The sequence below is a fragment of the Salmo salar genome, chromosome ssa13, assembly GCF_905237065.1.
Source record: "Salmo salar chromosome ssa13, Ssal_v3.1, whole genome shotgun sequence".
Taxonomy (NCBI): domain Eukaryota; kingdom Metazoa; phylum Chordata; class Actinopteri; order Salmoniformes; family Salmonidae; genus Salmo; species Salmo salar.
The window spans coordinates 66159393-66178600 of record NC_059454.1 but is presented as its reverse complement, the minus strand read 5'-3'; the positions used below and the strand labels follow the sequence as shown (position 1 = coordinate 66178600).

The window sequence follows — 19208 nt, the reverse complement described above, 5'->3', positions numbered from 1 at the left end:
CTCACCACGATGTCATACTGTGGCCGGGGGTCCGTGGGAAGGACGTAGACGCAGTCGGCCGGAAAGTCCCCCCGCTGCTTGGTCCTGTCGTTGACCCCGTGAGCCCACCCCGAGGTCATGACCTGCTCGCCGCAGTGCTCGTCCAATAGGATCAGGTCGCCCTTGGAGAAACTGAGGAAGGTGGAGTCCTCGGCGCCAACTAAGGGAACACAACATTCAATTCAATGGAAATTCTATTCAAATAACTTTATTGTCCCCTGTGACGGAACGTCATATGTGGTGGTGCTGAAAAACATGCCTCTGTACAAGAAAACACCAACAAAACCAGTCATTTACCATACTTTCCCTTGTTTGCTTTGAAAAACATGACCTGTTCTTAGAAAGTGTTTCCAATGTTGATCAATGTGCGTTGCCCCTGGGTAATAAACCTAATAAGATAAAGTAAATAACAGGGACTAGTAGGTTACTTACCGGGGTTGGGGCAGTCCAGCAGCGCCACCACAAACTTTGACCTCTTCCTGAGGCCTTCCAAGAAGGTCACAATAAGCTCACAGATGTCCTCTGCATTGTTTGAGGTGAATGTGTACTCATCTCCTTTGATGGTGGCCAACGAGAAGCTCTGGCCCTGGAGCTTACCACCTCTGTCAAGGGAAATAATTCTTACAATATCAAAACAATGAAACAGATTATAATATTGTTGTATTTATATTTTATATGGGTCTAAACATGTGAATATACTATTTTTTTCATCTTTCCATATTTTAGTTTGTATATTTAATAATGTAATATATTTTAGCTTGTATATTACAACTGAATTTTTAAAAAAAATAATTATCATTACAATCATTACTGCGAGCATGCGCTGACCAACTAGCAAGTGTCTTCACTGACATTTTCAACCTCTCCCTGTTCGAGTCTGTAAAACCAACATGTTTTAAGCAGACCACCATAGTGCCTGTGCCCAAGAACACTAAGGTAACCTGCCTAAATGACTACCAACCAGTAGCTCTCACGTCTGTAGCCATGAAGTGCTTTGATAGGCTGGTCATGGCTCACATCAACATCATTATCCTAGAAACCCTAGACCCACTCCAATTTGCATACGCCCCAACAGATCCACAGATGATGCAGTCTCTATTGCACTCCACACTGCCCTTTCCTACCTGGACAAAAGGAACACCTATGTGAGAATGTTATTAATTGACTACAGCTCAGCGTTCAACACCATAGTACCCTCAAAGCTCATCACTAAGCTAAGGACCCTGGGACTAAACACCTCTCTCTGCAACTGGATCCTGGACTTCCTGACGGGCCACCCCCAGGTGGTAAGGGTAGGTAACAACACATCCGCCACGCTGATCCTCAACACAGGGCCCCTCAGGGGTGTGTGCTCAGCCCCTCCAGTACTCCCTGTTCACTCATGACTGCACGTCCAGGCACGACTTCAACACCATCATTAAATTTGCCGATGACACAACAGTGGTAGGCCTGATCACCGACAACAACGAGACAGCCTATAGGGAGGAAGTCAGAGACCTGGCCGTGTGTTGTCAGGACAACAATATCTCCCTCCACGTGATCAAGACAAAGGAGATGATCGTGGACTACAGGAAAAAGAGGACCGAGCACGCCCCCATTCTCATCGACGGGGCTGTAGTGGAGCAGGTTGAGAGCTTCAAGTTCCTTGGTGTCCACATCACCAACAATCTAACATGGTCCAAGCACACCATGACAGACGTGAAGCGGGCACGACAAAACCTATTCCCCCTCAGGAGACTGAAAAGATTTGGCATGGGTCCTCAAAAGGTTCTACAGCTGCACCATCGAGATCATCCTGACCGGTTGCATCACTGCCTGGTATGGCAACTGCTCAGCCTTCGAACGCAAGGCACTACAGAGGGTAGTGCGAACGGACCAGTACATCACTGGGGCCAAGCTTCCTGCCATCCAGGACCTCTATACCAGGCGGTGTCAGAGGAAAGCCCTAAAAACTGTCAAATACTCCAGCCACCCTAGTCATAGGCTGTTCTCTCTGCAACCACACGGAAAGCGGTACCGGCGCACCAAGTCTAGGTCCAAGAGGCTTCTAAACCGCTTCTACCCCCAAGCCATAAGACTCCTGAACATCTAGTCAAATGGCTACCCAGACTATTTGCGTTGCCTGCCCTCCTCAACCTATTGAATGAAAACATATCTAATTATCATTGACGAATAATGACTACAGTCTATTGAGAGACAGGAATAGTAGCAGCATTACCTGCTACTGGACACAGCAGTGATCTCTGGGAAAGAGAGTTCCAAAAGGACCTGCTCATCTACAAAGTAGACCCCGGTCCAGTTCACTGCCACAATGATGTCATTCTTAGGCAGGCTGGGTCCTGAGGGGTTCAAAGTTTACTTAGAGGTCATTTCAACCTACGTTTAGTCATGATATCATGGATACGATACAGGTCTTTCTCAGAAATATAACTAGTGTTATATCCCTTGTATTACATTGGCCAAAACTCCCATAAATATCAACAGTAGACTTACCTGAAAATTTGAAGGCCTCGTAGAAGCGTGAGAAGAGTAAAGGCCACTTAAAACGAGTCAACCACGTCCTCTTTCACCTTCTGAGGGTCCAACCTCTTCTGAGTGTAAACTCCCTGAGGCAGAGGATGGATTAGAGAGACTGTTTGAGAACTGGGTGTGTGAGCGTATGTACTGTTCATAAGACAATATAGTCAAGTTGTAGTGGTAAAAACAAAAAGGTGGGTAAACACTGACTGATATGATGGCGACGATTAACAAATGCTAATTCAGAAAACAATAATTTGGCGTAGCAGACGCTTAAACGCTATTCACTAAAGCATAAGCAGTGGAAAAAGTGCTTACATGTGTTTACCCACTACATCCCTGATTATAGTGACAAATAGTTCAAAGGACAAAGCCTGTTGTAAGAGCACGAGAAACAGATTTGGGGTCAGAAAGTGAAGGGCGGTGAGACTGATCCTTGGGGGACACCTACCTTTTTGTGGGAAGAGACAACTAGCTGAGCCCACTTGTCAGTGGTCTTGGCGGAGCTGATTTCACGGTCAGGGATGTAGGAGGGGATGAGGTTGAGGAGGCACTCTTGGAGGATCTCTGAGCCATAGTCTACGTAGTACTGCTGAGATGCCAGCTCCGCCAGATCCTCGTCCTGAGCAAGAGTGAGGGAGATTGAGAGAGGGAGAGTGGATAGATGGAGTGAGAGATAAGGCGGAACATTCTCATATTTTACAAATAAACATCAGGCATGAATGTGCATTCACATATACACTGAACAAAAATAAAAAGATAACATTCAACAATTTCAAAGATGTAGTTCATATAAGGAAATTCGTCAATTGAAATAAATTCATTAGGCCCTAATCTGTGGATTTCACATGACTGGGAATACAGAAATGGATATGTTGGTCACAGATACCTTAAAAAAAAAAAAAATAGGAGCGTGGATCAGAAAACCAGTCAGAATTTGGTGTGACCACCATTTGCCTCATGCAGCACAATACATGTCCTTCACAGAGTTGATCAGGCTGTTGATTGTGGCCTGTGGAATGTTGTCCCGCTGTGCGAAGTTGCTAGATATTGGCAGGAACTGGAACACGTTGTCCTACACATCCCAAACATACTCAATGGGTGACATGTCAGGTGAGTATGCGGGCCGTGGAAGAACTGGGACATTTTTAGCTTCCCGGAGTTGTGTACAGATCCTTGCGACATGGGGCCTTGCATTATCATGCTGAAATATGAGGTGATGGCGGAAGATGAATGGCCCGACAATGGGCATCAGGATCTTGTGCATTCAAATTGCCATCAATGACATGCAATTGTGTTTGATGTCCGTAGTTTATGCCTGTCCATACCATAATCCCACCGCCACCATGGGGTACTCTTCACAACGTTGACATCAGCAAACCGCTTGCCCACACGACGGCATCTGCCCGATACAGTTGAAACCGGAATTCATCCGTGAAGAGCACACTTCTCCAGCGTGCCAGTGGCCATCGAAGGTGAGCATTTGCCCACTGAAGTCGGTTACGACGCCGAACTGCAGTCAGGTCAAGACCCTGGTGAGGACGACGAGCACGCAGATGAGCTTCCCTGAGACGGTTACTGACAGTGTGTGCAGAAATTATTTGGTTGTGCAAGCCCACAGTTTCATCAGCTGTTCGGATGGCTGGTCTCAGACGATCCCGCAGGTGAAGAAGCCAGATGTCGAGGTCCTGGGCTGGCGTGGTTATACATGGTCTGCTGTTGTGAGACCAGTTGGACGTACTGCCAAATTCTCTAAAATGTTGTTGGAGGTGGCTTATGGCTGAGAAATGAATATTAAATTCTCTGGCAACAGCTCTGTTGGACATTCCTGCAGTCAGCATGCCAATTGCACACTCCCTCAAAACTTAAGATGTCTGTGGCATTGTGTTGTGTTACAAAACTGCATATTTTAGTATGGCCTTTTATTGTCCCCAGCACAAGGTGCACCTGTGTAATGATCAGGCTGTTTAATCAGCTTCTTGATAATCCATCCACCTGAGGTGTGGCATATCTTGGCAAATGAGAAATGCTCACTAACAGGGATGAAACAAATTTGTACAGAAAATTAAGGGAAATAAGCTTTTTGTGCGTATGGAACATTTGTGGGATCTTTAATTTCAGCTCATGAAACATGGGACCAACACTTTAGACGTTGCATTTACATTTTTGTTCAATGTACATCAGAATTAACTAAATACCACATAAAAACGCCATCTCACATCATTCATCAACCTATAAGAGAGAGAGGAAGAGTGGAAAAGACACAATCAAAGAGCAATTCCCCAAATTTGCTCTCTCACCTCTAACCTCCCTCCTCATACATGCCTTCATCCCTCTGCCCTCATTCCCCACTCACCCTCTCGCAGCGGTACTCGCCGAACTTGACTCCCCGGACAGTCTGCTGGTAGATGAGGTTGGTGGCCACACTGTCCTCGCCAGGATTGTACCAGGGTGTGAAGATCTCCTTCCTGAAGAAAAGGCGCCAGGGAGCATTCCTCTCCTGGGCTCCCTGCTCCTTGGCATACTGCTCGCACTGCGACACGGCATCCATCACATGGTCGCTGCCGCTGCCCAATGAGGATACCTGGGGGGAGAGGGGGAAGAATGGACATTCATCATTGTTAATAAACGTGAGCTCGATAGCTTCTCAAACAAGTTTGTGAGACTGTATGGTTGAGTGAGTTATTGAGTAAGCAAAAGTGAGTGTGTTCCTGCTTGCATACATGCGTGTGTGTGCACATCTACACGTGTCTCTCGCTCAGATGAAGCGAGTGAGGTCCAGTCCAGTACCTTGTCAAACAGGGCGATGAAGAGGGAGAAACCGAAGCGGTCTTGGAGGCTGATCTTGTCGGCCAGGGAATTACACAGCTCACTGGCTGTGGTGGCTGAGTCAGTCAGCAGGGTCTTAGTGGTGCAATCCATGAAGGTCACTGGCAACATGATGGGTTTCGTTGACTTAGTAGCCTGGGGGGGGTGATTATTTTTGATTAAAAAAAACAACTCCAGGCTACGCTTGAATGTCTAAAACCAGATAGTAAACAATATGGGCACCATTGCACTTTTCTTAAATAATTCTACATTTAAAAAATAAAATTGGTTTAAATTGATATTGATTTGATGTTTTATTGAATTTAACCTTTTTTTAACTAGGCAAGTCAGTTAAGAACAAATTGTTATTTACAATGACGGCCTACACCGGCCAAACCCAGACGAAGCTGGGCCAATTACGCGCCGCCCTATGGGACTCCCAATCACGGCCGGTTGTGATACAGCCTGGATTCGAACCAGGGTGTCTGTGGTGACGCCTCTAGCACTGAGACGCAGTGCCTTAAAACGCTGCGTCACTTTTCAACATTGCAGAACCAATTATATATTTGTTAACTTAAGTTTACATTTTTCATGTAGAAAATAAAGACAAACGGCATAGACAAATTGATTTGCACCCCGGAACTAGTACTTAGTTGCACCGCCTTTGGCCAATATAACTGCCAACAAATGCTTCTTGTAACCATCAATAAGCTTGCTGCACCTTACTACTGACAATTTGTCACACTCTTCAGCAACAAACCGAATGAAAACAACACCCTCCCTACAATCAAAGACGAGGGAGGTTTGAGAATGCAGTGAGATTGATTTGCTGCCTCTGGTACTCGGGGCCTTGAACACGTGCAAGGCATCATGAAATCAGAAGATGATCAGGTGTCGAATGTTCAACCCAGCGTCCAAAAACTGGGTCTCCATTGAAGGTTGTGGGTCTTCCAGCAGCACATCAAAAAGCACCCAGGAATGGTTCAAGAAGCGATGCTGGACTGTTCTGGAATGGCCAGCGTAGCGTCCAGATCTGAATCATATCTAAAACCTATGGAGAGATCTGGAAACAGCAGTTGGTGGAGAGCACCCCTCAAACATTGAAGAATTAGAGCAGTTTGCTGCTGAAAAGTCGGTGTTTGTCAGCAGTTAACTTGGCCAAAGGCTGTGCAACCAAGTCCTAGCTCCGGGGTGCAAATAATTTTGTCCATGCCATTTGTCTTTATTTTCTACATTCAAATGGTATAGTTAGGTAACAACATTTTTATTGGTTCTGCAATGCAGAAAATCCAATAACATGGTGTGGTGACCAAAAGTTGAATTTGAATTTCAACACATTTTTTTTTAAGAAATAGGGAATCATTTAAGTGCAAGGGTGCCAATATATTTGCAGTGGTGTAAAGTACTTAAGTAAAAATACTTGAACGTACTAGTTAAGTAGTTTTTTGTGGTATCTGTACTTTACTATTTATATTTTTGACAACTTTTACTCCACTACATTCCTATAGAAAATAATGTACTTTCTACTCCATACATTTTCCCTGACACCCAAAAGTACTCATTATATTTTGAATGCTTAGCAAGACAGGAAAATGGTCTAATTCAAGCACTTAAAGAGAAAATCCCTGGTCATCCTTACTGCATCTGATCTGGCGTACTCACTGTTTGTAAATGATGTCTGAGTGTTGGAGTGTGCCCCTGGCTATCCGTACATTTTTAAAACAAGAACATCGTGCCGTCTGATTTGCTTAATATAAGGTATTTGAAATGATTTATACTTTTACTTTGGATACTTATGTATATTTTAGCAATAACATTTACTTTTGAAGACCAAATACTTTTTTTACTCAAGTAGTATTTTACTGGGTGACTTTCACTTTTACTTGAGTCATTTTCTATTAATGTATCCTTACTTTTACTTAAGTATGACAATTGGACACCAATCTCAATTTAGCATTTTCCACCTAATAATACGGTTTAGAACTTCCCCTATGGTTCACTGATCCTAGATCTGTGCGTACCTGCAGCTTGAGCCAAGATGGTGGCTGGGTCCTGGTGTAGTTCACAAAGGTCCTCCTCAACCTCTCCTCGCAGTATGGAGCGTAGCCCGGCGGACCACTGATCATGAACGTACGCAAATACTGAGGGAGGGAGAAGGGTGGTGGGGGGGGGGGTCTCAGGGGTTAAAGACCAATGAGACATTCTGGGGCACATTCAGTGGATCCACTTTCAATTCATCAGAACTAGACCAAGACAAATGAGAGGTGTGTGTTTGCATACATGTGTATATACGCTGTGTGTGTATTATCAAAAATACAAGGGTCTTACTTTGACAAACCTCTCAGAGGGAGCGAAGCAGCCAGCGCAGAGAGAGCGCAGGATCCAGCCACGGGCATGGCTACTCTTAGATGGGTTCTGGGTCAGCTGCTTGCAGATCTGACAGTAGATCTCATCCCTGGTAATAGACACAACAGCCAGCCAATGACAGTGATGGTTAGGGGTCCCCATATTCAAACTAGCACACCACTTATAATACACGTCCAATATATTACTTCATCATTTCTTTGTGACAGGTGCAAACAATTACATTTACGTAATTTAGCAGATGCTCTTATCCAGAGCGACTTACAATTAGTGCATTCATCTTAAAATACTGTAGCTAGGTGAGACAATAACATATGACAATTGTAGTACATTTTCCCTCAAAGTATTTATCAGCAAAGTCTGTGATACTAGCAAAAAACTCAGTGGGAGTTATTTAAGATAGTGTACTCTTCAAAGAGGTAGTGTTTCAGATGTTTTCGGAAGATGGGCAGGGACTCCGCTGTCCTGACGATGTCCTGACCATTGGAGTACCAGAACAGAGAAGAGCTTTGACTGGGCTGAGTGGGAGCTGCCTTCCTGTAGCGGTGGGAGGGCCAAGCGACCAGAGGTGGCAGAACGGAGTGTTCTGGTTGGGGTGCAGGGTTTGAGCATAGCCTGAAGGTAGGGAGGGGCAGTTCTCTTGTTGGTCCGTAGGCAAGTACCATGGTCTTGAAGATGATGCGAGCTTCAACTGGAAGCCAGTGGAGTGTGGGGAGGAGCCAAGGTGGGATGCGGCGTTCTGGATAAGTTGCAGCGGTTTTATGGCAGAAGCGGGAAGCCAACAGAGAGTTGCATTAGTCTAGATGGGAGATGACAAGTGCATGGATTAGGACCTGGCCGCTTCCTGTGTGAGGAAAGGTTGTACTCTACGGATGTTGTAGAGCATGAACCTGCAGGAGCGAGTATCTGCTTTGATGTTCGCAGAGAACGACAGGGTGTTGTCCAGGGTCACGCCAAGGGGCACCGTGGAGTTGTCAACTGTGATGGAGAGGTCTCGGAGCGGGCAGGCCTTCCCCGGGAAGAGGAGCAGCTCCATTTTGTCGAGGTTGCGCTTAAGGTGGTGGGCCAACATCCAAGCACTATGGTGGAAGCTCAGATCATCAACGAAGGAGGGGAGGCGTGGAGAGAACAGATTAAGAATGTTGAGAAAAGGTATTTCTGAGTAATTGGTAGAGTAGGTCAAAGGGTCGTAGGTCACCTGAGGACGGGCCTTAGGATGCCGTTGCCGATGATGAAGTGCAGCTTCTCCAGGTTGGAGGTGGGCCGGTCCTCCAACATGCTGTTTCCCTGTAGGCTGTAATCACCGTCCATCAAACGCCGGGTCACCTATAGGGGAGAAGAGGAGGCGGGGCCAACAGGGAACAGTCATGCCATTGGCGATTACTTCCATTCAGTAAGTGGGATATTGGTAAATGCTGAGTTGGCAATGTGGGGTTCGGATTACAGGGTTACCCACAGATGCTGAACACCCCCATAACAAATCAGAGTACCCATATAATCTGTCAAATATTAACATGGGCATATCCATAAGCAGCAACAAGAATGTTGGTCCAACCCACTATTTTTGGGATTGTGTCTCAGTTGGTAAGAGCATGGTGCTGCTAACTGGCATATATTATCATTATTACGTTTTTTTTTACTATTATTATTATTATTATTATTATGAAAGCTATAATGAGACACAAACCTCCTCAGTGATCTTGGACTTCCTCTTCAGTGTGAGAGAGACCAGCTTGTGTCTCACACTGTTCTTCTTTTGCCCACCACCACCTTCAATTGAGCTGTTCTGTAAGAGGGAGAGAGAGGGGCGTAGTTGAGCTTTATGTTGTCTGTAAATCTGTCTGTGTCCTGGATGACACACACAAAAAAAATCCACCCATTCTACCAACGTCCCCCTTCTCATCTCCTCAACGCTCATTAAGAAATACTAGCGGCCATGACTGAAGGCAAACAAGAGTTGTCTTGGGGGTGTGGTTTGATGTGGGTCTTTGCCATTCAATTACAACAAACAAGTGCAGTAGTGAGTACAGCGAGGTAAGCTATGCTAGCTTTGCTATGGATAGAACAAAGATTTGACGTTGAGGACTTCTCCCCTCCTGACTGACATACCATCTCAAGATGGTCAGCTAATTCAGTTCTATGTGTAGGCTAAAGCCTGACCGTGTGTTTAGCCAAACTGACAGCAGCTTGTTGATAGCTGCAGCTGGCTATCATATCTAGCTGATATTTCTCTGCCAAATCAGTTATGGCAAGATAGCAAGAGCCTGGAATGTGTTTCATAAGTAACTCATTCTACAGCACCTTGCTACGAAAGTAGCTTGCAACTTAGTGTACATTTACATTACGGAATAAAACGTTGAAACTAAGTGGCCAGTTTATTGGGTACACCGATCTACATTGAACAAGAATATAAGCGCAACATGTAAAGTGTTGGTCCCATGTTTCATGAGCTGAAATAAAAGATTCCAGAAATGTTCCATATGCACAAAAACCTTCTCTCTCTGAAATGTTGTGCATAAACTTGCTTACATCCCTATTAGTGAGCATTTCTCCGTTGCCAAGATAATCCACCCACCTGACAGATATGGCATATCAAGAAGCTGATTAAACAGCATGATCATTACACAGGAGTATTTCTGTCTGATTGGCTGGGTCTGGCTCCCCAGTGGGTGGGCCTATGCTCTCCCAGGCCCACCCATGGCTGCACCCTGCCCAGTCATGTGAAACCCATAGACTAAGGCCTAATTTATTCATTTCAATTGACTGATTTCCTTATATGAACTGTAATTCAGTAAAATATTTGAAATTGTTGTATATTGCATTTATATTTTTGTTTTTTTTTGCAATGTTTTTCCACTCCTCAATTGTCCAGTGTTTGTGATCGCGTGCCCACTGTAGCAGCTTCTTCTTGTTGTTCTTAGCTGATCGGAGTGGAACCTGGTGTGGTCGTCTGCTGCAATAACCCATCCATGACAAGGATCGACGAGTTGTACACGATTCTTGCCATTCTTTTGCCCTCAGGACTGCAGCTGATTGGATGTTTTTTGTTTGTTGCACCATTCTCGGTAAACTCTAGACACCATTATGCATTAAAAGCCCAGGAGGGCGGCCGTTTCTTAGATAATGGATCCCGACGCTAAAAGTTGCTTAGGTCACTCGTTTTGCCCATTCTAACGTTCAATCGAACAGTAACTGAAAGTCTACTTGCTTTATATAGCAAGCCACGGTCACGTGACTCACTGACTGTAGGAGCAATCCATTTTCGTGAACGGGATGGTGTACCTAATAAACTGGCCACTGTGAGAGTGTGTTACCGTGGAAATTATATCTCCTACTGTGAGTTGAATGACCTCAGTCTTCACTCAGCTCAGCTGTTCTACAACATAATATTCTATCGCTGGCTCGTTTTGTCTCGTCTCAAGTCCGCTGTTAGATATTTCCCGGGAGACAAATCCCAGAACTAATATCAATACAGGTGTAAACTACATGTGGACATCGCCCACCTTGAGTGTTGATACATCAACCATTTTTTTAGGTGATTGTGTTACAAAGACAAAACATGTTCTGCTGTAGATATCATATTGATGTACTTATAAAGACAGTATGCCTCCACTTTACCTAACAAATCAAAATCAGTTCTGTGTAGAGTACAACTTCAGCTGTCTAACCAGAAGTAGAATGGCATTTGTATTTCTATGGTCTATTTGCCCTAATCTAAGGATTTGGCTGTCTAACACACTGACATGCACAGCAAGGCTGATGTTTGTAAACTGATATATGCCATGTATTAATGCCAAAATAACATGCAAAACAGGTGGGGCTCTGCCCCTGAATGACGTGTCGCCACTGAATACATGACATAGATAAAACATTTACATTTACATTTAAGTCATTTAGCAGATGCTCTTATCCAGAGCGACTTACAAATTGGTGCATTCACCTTATAATATCCAGTGGAACAACCACTTTTACAATAGTGCATCTAAATCTTTTAAGGGGGGGTTAGAAGGATTACTTTATCCTATCCCAGGTATTCCTTAAAGAGGTGGGGTTTCAGGTGTCTCCGGAAGGTGGTGATTGACTCCGCTGTCCTGGCGTCGTGAGGGAGCTTGTTCCACCATTGGGGTGCCAGAGCAGCGAACAGTTTTGACTGGGCTGAGCGGGAACTGTGCTTCCTCAGAGGTAGGGAGGCGAGCAGGCCAGAGGTGGATGAACGCAGTGCCCTTGTTTGGGTGTAGGGCCTGATCAGAGCCTGAAGGTACGGAGGTGCCGTTCCCCTCACAGCTCCATAGGCGAGCACCATGGTCTTGTAGCGGATGCGAGCTTCGACTGGAAGCCAGTGGAGAGAGCGGAGGAGCGGGGTGACGTGAGAGAACTTGGGAAGGTTGAACACCAGACGGGCTGCGGCGTTCTGGATGAGTTGTAGGGGTTTAATGGCACAAGCAGGGAGCCCAGCCAACAACGAGTTGCAGTAATCCAGACGGGAGATGACAAGTGCCTGGATTAGGACCTGCGCCGCTTCCTGTGTGAGGCAGGGTCGTACTCTGCGAATGTTGTAGAGCATGAACCTACAGGATCGGGTCACCGCCTTGATGTTAGTGGAGAACGACAGGGTGTTGTCCAGGGTCACGCCGAGGCTCTTAGCACTCTGGGAGGAGGACACAAGGGAGTTGTCAACCGTGATGGCGAGATCATGGAACGGGCAGTCCTTCCCCGGGAGGAAGAGCAGCTCCGTCTTGCCGAGGTTCAGCTTGAGGTGGTGATCCGTCATCCACACTGATATGTCTGCCAGACATGCAGAGATGCGATTCGCCACCTGGTTGTCAGAAGGGGGAAAGGAGAAGATTAATTGTGTGTCATCTGCATAGCAATGATATGAGAGACCATGTGAGGATATGACAGAGCCAAGTGACTTGGTGTATAGCGAGAATAGGAGAGGGCCTAGAACAGAGCCCTGGGGGACACCAGTGGTGAGAGCACGTGGTGCGGAGACAGATTCTCGCCACGCCACCTGGTAGGAGCGACCTGTCAGGTAGGACGCAATCCAAGCGTGGGCCGCGCCGGAGATGCCCAGGTCGGAGAGGGTGGAGAGGAGGATCTGATGGTTCACAGTATCAAAGGCAGCAGATAGGTCTAGGAGGATGAGAGCAGAGGAGAGAGAGTTAGCTTTAGCAGTGCGGAGAGCCTCCGTGACACAGAGAAGAGCAGTCTCAGTTGAATGCCCAGTCTTGAAACCTGACTGATTAGGATCAAGAAGGTCATTCTGAGAGAGATAGCAAGAGAGCTGGCCAAGGACGGCACGTTCAAGAGTTTTGGAGAGAAAGGAAAGAAGGGATACTGGTCTGTAGTTGTTGACATCGGAGGGATCGAGTGTAGGTTTTCAGAAGGGGTGCAACTCTCGCTCTCTTGAAGACGGAAGGGACGTAGCCAGCGGTCAAGGATGAGTTGACGAGCGAGGTGAGGTAGGGGAGAAGGTCTCCGGAAATGGTCTGGAGAAGAGAGGAGGGGATAGGGTCAAGTGGGCAGGTTGTTGGGCGGCCGGCCGTCACAAGACGCGAGATTTCATCTGGAGAGAGAGGGGAGAAAGAGGTCAAAGCACAGGGTAGGGCAGTGTGAGCAGGACCAGCGGTGTCGTTTGACTTAGCAAACGAGGATCGGATGTCGTCAACCTTCTTTTCAAAATGGTTGACGAAGTCATCCGCAGAGAGGGAGGAGGGGGGGGAGGGGGAGGAGGATTCAGGAGGGAGGAGAAGGTAGCAAAGAGCTTCCTAGGGTTAGAGGCAGATGCTTGGAGTTTAGAGTGGTAGAAAGTGGCTTTAGCAGCAGAGACAGAAGAGGAAAATGTAGAGAGGAGGGAGTGAAAGGATGCCAGGTCCGCAGGGAGGCGAGTTTCCTCCATTTCCGCTCGGCTGCCCGGAGCCCTGTTATTCACCCACTGGAGACTCGAAACTCGGAACTGGGCAACCTAAGACTTCAGTGAGTTCAAGACAACTGTGAACTGGGTAAATACGGAAAAAAAATGTTGAACTGTCATCCAACTTGGAATTCGGGCCCCTATCTAGAGCTCACAAGAAAGACCGCCGCGCCACTTTCCTATTCAGGTGAACACAGCACAACAAGGTGAGTCCAGAAATGTCTTGTATGCTGCTGCATAAATTATGTAATATGCCTGCTGTTGGGACAGCTTTATGTAGGCCCTAACAGTTTGTGGGCACCGTTTGTCACGTTGCAATGAATGTATTGTTTAGTGTTGTGTTGTGTAGCGGCTTGCATAGAAAAAAGATATGTTTAGTTTGCCCCAGCAAGATTTACATGCTAAAATCACCACTGAAACGTTATGGACATGTGCAGTCAGGTGGCTGAAGAGGTGGGGTGCATGACACTCCATCCTGGATATGTCACAGTTTGCCTCATGGGTCCAGCAGGCAGAGATCAATAAATACAAGCAGATGTGAGATGCAGGAGGGCCCTCTTCTCAAACTGAGTAGCATACAGAGTAATATAAGAAGATTGCAATTGCTGAACTTCTGTAGATATTCTAAACAAAGTGTAACAGTGTGATATAGAACAAACCATCCTTCACATAATACTGTACAAGCAGTGTTCTGCTAATACAGTGCCTTCGGAAAGTATCAGACCCCTCGACTTTTTCCACATTTTGTTATATGTTACAGCCTAATTCTGAAAATGGGTTTAATTGTTTTTTCCCCTCATCAATCTACACACAATACCCCATAATGACAAAGCAAAAACAGGTTTGTAGCAATGTTTGCAAAATGTATAAAAAATAAATAACTGAAATATGACATATGTCCTTGCAAAAGTAGGATAGGATAAAGTAATCTTTCTAACCCCCCCCCCCCTTAAAAGATTTAGATGCACTATTGTAAAGTGGTTGTTCCACTGGATATCATAAGGTGAATGCACCAATTTGTAAGTCGCTCTGGATAAGAGCGACTTGACTTAAATGACTTAAATGTAAATGTAAGTATTCAACCCCCTTGACGTTTTTCCTATTTCATTGTATTGCAACCTGTAATTGAAATGTATTTTTATTTGGATTTCATGTAGTGGACAAACACGAAATAGTCCAAATTGGTGAAGTGAAAAACTTTCTAAAAACATAAGTGGTGCGTGCATATGTATTCACCCCCTTTGCTATGACGCCCCTAAATAAGATCTGGTGCAACCAATTACCTTCAGAAGTCACATAATTAGTTAAATAAAGTCCATCTGTGTGCAATCTGTGTCCACTGTGTGCAATGGAGTCTGCAACACCACCAAGCAAGCGGCACCATGAAGACCAAGGAGCTCTCCAAACAGGTCAGGGACAACGTTGTGGAGAAGTACAGATCAGGGTTGGGTTATAAAAAATATCCAAAACTTTGAACATCTCACGGAGCACCTTAAATCCATTATAAATAATGGAAAGAATATGGCACCACAACAAACCTGCCAAGAGAGGGCCACCCACCAAAACTCACAGACCAGGCAAGGAGGGCATTAATCAAAGAGGCAACAAAGAGACCAAAGATAACCCTGAAGAAGCTGCAAAGCTCCACAACGGAGATTGGAGTATCTGTCCATAGGACCACTTTAAGCCGCACACTCCACAGAGCTGGGCTTTACGGAGAGTGGCCAGAAAAAAAGCCATTGCTTAAAGAAGAAAATAAGAAAACACATTTGGTGTTCGCCAAAATGCATGTGGGAGACTCCCCAAACATATGGAAGAAAGTACTCTGGTCAGATGAAACTAAAATTGAGCTTTTTGGCCATCAAGGATGTTTCCCACCTCTCATCACCCCGAGAACCCTATCCCCACATTGAAGCATGGTGATGGCAGCATCATGCTGTGAGGATGTTTTTCCATCGGCAGGGACTGGGAAACTGGTTAGAATTGAAGCAATGACGGATGGCGCTAAATACAGGGAAATTCTTGAGGGAAACCTGTTTGTCTTTCAGAGATTTGAGACTGGGACGGAGGTTCACCTTCCAGCAGGACAACGGCCCTAAGCATACTGCTAAAGCAACACTCAAGTGGTTTAAGGGGAATATTTAAATGGAAGCCCAGACCTCAATCCAATTTGCATCTTCAAAGTGGTAGGCATGTTGTGTTAATCAAATCATACAAACCCCCGAAAAATCAATTTTAATTCCAGTTTGTAAGGCAACAAAATAGGAAAAACGGCAAGGGGGTGAATACTTTCGCAAGCCACTGTAAATACACCCTCATTGCTAAGAACAACTAGATATAAATAAAACGTAGCTACTTACCAACAACACACAAGTATCAGGTTTGATGGCTGACAGCCCAAGTAGAAGCTAGTCAGATATTATCCAGATCATGGCAATCTGCCCAAGATTGTTGAACAACTATATGGACCCTCAACACAAGGGCTTCTCAGGGGGTGTGTGCTTAGTCCCTTCCTGTACTCCCTGTTCACCCACGACTGCGCGGCAGCACACAACTCCAACACCATCATCGGGTTTGCTGATGACACGGCGGTGGTAGGCCTGATCAACGAAGACGATGAGTCAGCCTACAGGTAGGAGGTCAGAGACTTAGCAGTGTGGTGCCAGGACAACAACAAAAAAGAGGGGAGAGCACATCCACATCGATGCTGTTGTGGAGCGTGTCGAGATCTTCAAGTTCCTTGGCGTCTACATCACTAAGGACTTAACATGTTCCACACACACAAACACAGTCGTGAAGAGGGCACGGCAGCACCTCTTACCCCCCCCCCCCCAAGAGGCTGAAAAGATTTGGCAATTTTTACAGCTGCACCGTCGAGAGAATCTTGACTGGCTGCATCACCGCGTGGTGTGGCAAATGCACCACCCTTTACCGCAAAGCGATACAGATGGTGTTGCGGACAGCCCAGTACATCACTGGGGACGAGCTCCCTGCCATCCAGGACCTTTATCAGGCGATGTCATACAGTAGGAAAGCCCAGGAAATTGCCAAAGACTCCAGTCACCCAAGCCATAGACTGTTCACTCGGTACCGGAACATTGGCTCTCGGACCAATAGGCTCCATGACAGCTTCTACTCACTAGCCATAAGACTGTGAAATAGCCAGACTGCTAAATAGTCAATTAATGGAACCCAAACTATCTTGCACTGACTCTACACACACTCACTAGACTATATACACACCATATAACACACATTACATTGACACTCACACACAAAACCCACACACACATACCAAAGAACAAACACACATACAGTATATACACACACATTACACACAAGCACACTCACACACTTTCACTCATCATTTGCTGCTGCTACTCTGTTCCTTATTTTACTCTTATTATCTATCCTGATGCCTAGTCACTTTACCCTGCCTTCATGTACAGTACATATCTACCTCAAAGTAAGGTAGCAGGCATAAAAGAAAGCTACAGAAAAGTTGATACTGTGAGATTTCAAAACGTTTAAAACCATAGAGCCTGTCAATGAATACAGCAAAGCGTTGCTGTTTTTAATGAGGGAGTTTAATGTTCAAGTTCTTACTCAGCACTTTCAACACTTTGTATTCAACACTTTGATAAGACATAAAATCAGTGTTCTTCCTATTCCCCCTCAGTGCTACAAAAAACACTGCAGCAGTAATGAATGAGTAGGAAAGTGTATCTATAGGCTTGCATTGTTGTTATTATTATTAGCAGCTTGGGTCTTTTTTAATATCAAGGAATATTTCATTTTCTCGGTTCATACTGTAGGAGTAACAACATGAATTTGTGCATGAGGCAAATAATGCAGTGCGACTCGGGTTTCACCATCAGCTGGAAGGCGGTGTCCCTTTTTGGTCAGTCAGTGGAGGAAAGGGAGAGCGGAGGGATGTTAAGAGACTGACCATCAGATGCAGGCACCATCAATCCAGTAAAATACAAATAAAATGAAAATGATTTAAATGTATGCTCACTCAGCTGTGCTTCACAAGCAGTGGCGATTTTAGCATGTAAATCTTGGTGGGCCCCAAAAAATAATTGTGGGATGCATGCCAGCAAAGCCACTACACAACACAACACTAAACAATACATTAATTGCACTATAACAGTGACAAACGGTGCCCACAAACTGTTAGGGCCTACATAAAGCTAACCCAACAGCAGAGTCCCAACTGCAGTCCCAACACCTTACCAGCGGAGACTTGTCTGGCAGAGAAACAGTTCATCCAGCCTCATTTACTGCCTTTAAAAAACAAACAGCTGATATGGCTGACTTGCTTAAACAAATGTGGTTTCTACTGACACTTGAGATGCACAAACTATGGCATAAGGGGACGACAAACGGATAAGAGGCAATCCGTAATTTCGATTAAGACATTAATGAGCAAGCTAGGACGGACGTAGTCAATATAACTATTTGTTCAGCACTTTTGAAATGTACAGCGACAGAATTCAGAACATGGGCCGTTCTTACAGTGTTCTCCCTGTACACCAGATCAGAACTGTAGGATAAATAAAGGGGGCATATAAGCAGACAATGAAAGCTCTTACAATATTCAATGATTACATTTCTCAAAAACAGGTTATAGGTTACATGTGCACCACCAAGTCAGAACAGTAGGCGAAATTAAGAGGGGAAAATAGACCAAATTATTAGGGTGAGGCACATGGGCTACTAACAGCTTACAACACAACATACACTTAGTATTACTTTCTTAGCTACGGCATATTACATCATTTATGCAGCAGCATACCAGACATTGTTGGACTCACCTTGTTGTGCTGTGTTCACAGCACTCACTTGAACAGGAAGGTGGCGTGGTAGAATCATGATGGTAGAATCATGATGAAGTCAGTGATCTTCAGCTCAATAAAGAGGCCCGAGTTCCCAATCTACAATTCCGAGTTGGATGAAAGTTCAAAATGTATTTTCCCAGTCGTACAGTTGGTCATTTTTCCCGACTTCCCAGTTGACTTGAACTCACTAAAGTCAGTTAACAGTTGTTTTGAGCGCAGCACACATCATGCTTCAATGACAGCATGGCCAATGTTGAATGTTTATAATTTTAAACTAGGAAAATACAGTGAGGGGAAAAAGTATTTGATCCCCTGCTGATTTTGTACGTTTGCCCACTGACAAAGAAATGATCAGTCTATAATTTTAATGGTAGGTTTATTTGAACAGTGAGAGACAGAAGAACAACAACAAAAAATCCTGAAAAACGCATGTCAAAAATGTTATAAATTGATTTGCATTTTAATGAGGGAAATAAGTATTTGACCCCTCTGCAAAACATAACTTAGTACTTGGTGGCAAAACCCTTGTTGGCAATCACAGAGGTCAGATGTTTCTTGTAGTTGGCCACCAGGTTTGCACACATCTTAGGCGGGATCCTCAGCAGCAATCGCTGCCAAAGGTGCTTTAACAAAGTACTGAGTAAAGGGTCTGAATACTTATGTAAATGTGATTTCCTTTTTATTTTTGTATATATATATTTGCAAAAAATTTGAAAAACCTGTTT

At 45.0% G+C, this 19208-nt stretch overlaps 1 pseudogene; it reads right to left on the bottom strand.

Annotated features, from left to right (window-relative positions):
• Window positions 1-19208, bottom strand: part of LOC106567604 (unconventional myosin-VIIa-like) — a 57918-nt pseudogene that overhangs the window by 17226 nt on the left and 21484 nt on the right.